The sequence below is a fragment of the Colius striatus genome, chromosome 30 (genome assembly GCF_028858725.1).
Source record: "Colius striatus isolate bColStr4 chromosome 30, bColStr4.1.hap1, whole genome shotgun sequence".
In the NCBI taxonomy this organism is placed as follows: domain Eukaryota; kingdom Metazoa; phylum Chordata; class Aves; order Coliiformes; family Coliidae; genus Colius; species Colius striatus.
The window spans coordinates 167,712-171,734 of record NC_084788.1 but is presented as its reverse complement, the minus strand read 5'-3'; positions in this window follow the sequence as shown (position 1 = coordinate 171,734).

Here is a 4,023-nt window from a genome sequence, read left to right as displayed (position 1 = left end):
TCTACCATCTCCTGCATCCAAGGCATTGAATAACAGACAATTAAGCTGTTGTACCTTCACTCCTCACAGCCATTCCTGCTTTTCTGGCACTCACCTGATTGCTTTCATAACCTTTCACACTTCATTCTCTGCCATCTTCCGCCATTTCTCACTGTCTCTTCCCTAAACTGAGAAGGCATGGTAGCTAGCATATTTGTTCAAGAAGGTACTTACACACATTAAGGAGCTGAAAAGAATAAGTAATTTGCTCTTATTCATGGCTGCTGTATCTTCAGTTAAATGAAATCAATTGCAATAGGACTGAATTTGACCCTGGCATATATTTGGAACACTTATGTCATGTTAACCTTTGCTATTCTGTGTTGTATATTCTTAAGGCAGGGCACTGTAGCAATACAAAGCTGGAAACACAGCTTACACAGACACACTTTTGCCATCTGTACCTTCACACAATTAACAAGTGCTTAAAAAAAGCAGAGCTAAGGATTTCATCACAGTCCAAAACTATACAGAGCCCAAATACAAATACATCCCTGTGATTTTGCTCTGCACTATCTACAATAAAGCTCATCTCTGCTGCACTCAATGCACTTTGTTTCACAGGTACATCTGTAACTGTTAAGCACTGTTTTCAGGCATAGTACTACTGAGACAAGTATGTGGCTTCTTTTTGCAAAGCTTCCAACTTGCACCTCTGTTGTTTAACTTCTAATCAAGCTACAGGTATTGACAAAAATACAGAATATCAATTCCTTTTGGTACAGAACAGATGCGAGACGGTGGATCCTGTGTGGAAGAAGCAGTCCATCAAGCAGGATTGTGACCCTGCATTTCAGGTGAGCTGACTTTGGTCTCTTCAAAGACCTGCTTGGAGGGATCTCATGGGATAACATCCTAGATGGTAGAAGTACACAAGAGAGCTGGTTGATTTTCAAGCACCACTTCCTCCAAGCCCAGGATCAGTGTGTCCCCACATGTAGGAAAAGTGGGAAAAGGAGGCAGAAGGCCTCCATGGATGGGTCTCTGAAAAACTTCCCTTCTCAGTTTTGGCCTCCCAACTTTCCAGTCACAGAGTCAGGTCCAACTTTCACAGTTCATTCATTGTGCTACTGGAACCTCTCCGTTCATTCAGTCTCATCACTGCATAGGAGTATTTGTGGGAATATTCCTTAGCTGAGCCATACTTCTACATTTTCTGTTTAGTTTCTTGTAACATTATCCTCTTGTGGAGGATTACTTCTTGTGAAGTTGGACCAAATGGGAAGACTACATCTATTAAATACAAATACCTGAATTTCCCATGTCCATTGACAATAAAAACTACACAAGACTCCCACAACAATCGGGAAAGTTTGATAGTGGCCACTAGGAGTAACCTGTCACAGAAAGTACATGTGTCATAAAATGTCTTTTTAACAGGACAGTTGTTGACATAGCAGTTACTTTCTCTTTCCATAAAACCAATTATAATTTAAAAGCTAGAAAAACACCTTTAGCTTCTCTCTACTTACTTGTCCAAACAAAAATTCTTTACACCGACTTAGAGGTGGCATCACATACACACAATAAAAGAATGTCAGAAGCTTTTATACTTATCAGCTGCTGCCAGCTCTCATGTCTTTAAACAATCCATTAAGTCTTGAAACTATTTTTCAGACTCAGAAGAAAAATCCAATGTCCTTCCTACATAGAAAATCCTTGTGCTGATTTTTCTTAGGATTGATACACTTCTTCTTAGCCTGAAGTTCAATCTGAATTTTTCACAGCTCTGCTGAATACTGCTTTCCTTAACAGCTGAAATCCTGCCACTGCGCAATGCACAAATTACCTCAATGCATACCAACGCATTTAAACATTCTACACGAGAGGGGCTGCACAAAGGTGGCAGGTGTTGCTCCTCAGGGTACCAGGCAACAGCAGAGCTATAACCAACATTTTGAAGATTGTCTCTATTTAAAGATCATGTAGATCTGCTTCAATTTAATGCAAAGTGGAAGAATTTGGCTGCATCTATCTGAAACACTCTTTAAAGAATGGTATTGTAGTGGACAAATATACATCCTGGCATGCACACAGGTATGTGGTTTTTCATAAGGACACCTTTGTCACTCATGGTCTAGAGATTAGGCAGGGCTGAGAAGCACTGGTGCAGTCATGTCACATTCCAGCCTCAAGAAACTGATCACCATGCTGGCAGTGAATGAAAGTACAGTACAGTTATAAACATGTGTAGCAAAAACACCACCAACATCATAGCAGAACACCCAATTATTACTACATTTTGGCTTACCTACAGATGCAGACCATCTCTGGCAGCCTGCTCCCTGCTGGTAATGGTGCTTTTATGTTTAACTGCAGCAACACAGAAACTATAATAGAAGCAAGTCAGGCCAAATCGTGTTTTTTTACGAAGTTATCTATGAACATGTACTTCCGTGCTCAGGCAAGTACCTCCAAAACATCACAAAAGTACTGAACCCAGGAAAGGCCATGGTCAGGAAAAAATTGCTTTCAGTACTACTTGCTCAAAAGGTACAGTAAACAAAACAATTCACACAGCACTTTGAAATGCAGAAATAAATCATGGAAATTGATACAGTTGTTCTCCCTTCCTTCTAGATGTATCCTCAGGATCACTTTCAGCAATCCTCAATATCCTTCATCTTCAAATGTAGGAGCTTTCCTGACATTTTGGTTTTTACATTCACATTTGAGCAAACTTACCAATACACAAAAGCAGCAGAAAGGGTTTCTGCAGCTGCATCTACAGTGATGGCTAGTAGGCAAGATGTCTCTTTACATGTCCAAATGTGTTCTGTTACCCACTTTTCCAAGTTGATTACAATCTAAGTTCAAGACAGGATGTCAGTGTCCTACGTGTTGAGCTTCCTCCTATTACTGCTCATAAGGCAATCCAGCAGATGGTAAAAAGACAAATGTTGACTTTGTCCAGAATTCATCCATGCCAACCACAACTCAGATCCTGAAAAGGGCTTTCACTTAGATAGGAAGCAATTTCAAATTTTATTATCGGCACAGCATAGTGCAGATATTTTTTTCTTTCCCTGGCCTCTCAGGGAAGAAGATGAACCCCTGTGTTTTATGTGAAGACGTTACTTTTTATACATAAAAATACAACGCTCAGTAAAAGGAGGGAACTAATCAAAAGCTGAAAAGCTGAGACATTTTAATTCTTTGGTGATCAGTGAAAACTATATCCAACCACTTTCATCGAGCCACAGATTTTGAACGGAGAGACTGTTTCATTTCATATCCCAGCACTCAGGCAGGAGGAGAAATTACAGAGAGAGAAGAACAGGCAGTCTCTGCCATTTTGGCATGAAGCAAGCAAATTTCTGCAGGAGAATGAAGACCTAAAAATTCTCTAAGGTAGGCCAAGGCAGCCTTGGAGTATGCCACATTAGCCACATCATAAGACAGCTGGAATGCTGAGCCAATGTCACCACAATGAAATACATGCTGCAAAATCGGAAGCTGCCTTCAGCCTGCACTCTTAGTTGCTCAAAAAAGCAGTGAAGGCCACAGCCAGGAAAGGCAGAAAGAAAATGGAAACTCCTCTTCAGTTTAAACTCATGCCAGGGCACATAAACCTACTGATGAATTCATATCCTCTTCCTTTGCACCATGGAGGATGCTGTAAGCAGGGGATAAAGGGCAGATTATACACTGCAGATTATAACTGCAATAAAAGCAAAGACATCTTTACTGAACAATGGCAAACAGAAACCCATATATCATTCTTTTAGTTTATGACACAAAGAAGTGCTCCCAATGAGAGACGTCAAGACTGCAAGTTCTGTATCTCTTGATTTTTTCCAGACAAGAGGGGCATTTAACTATTTGCCAAATTAGTAACTTGACCATGTAAATATCATTTTAATAAACAGATCTCCATCAGTTGTATTAGAAAATAAACCTTTAAAACAGACACAATCCTCTAGGCAAAACATTTATTCAACTAATTTACAGAGTAAGCCAATTAAGGCAAAATATATTACTTGG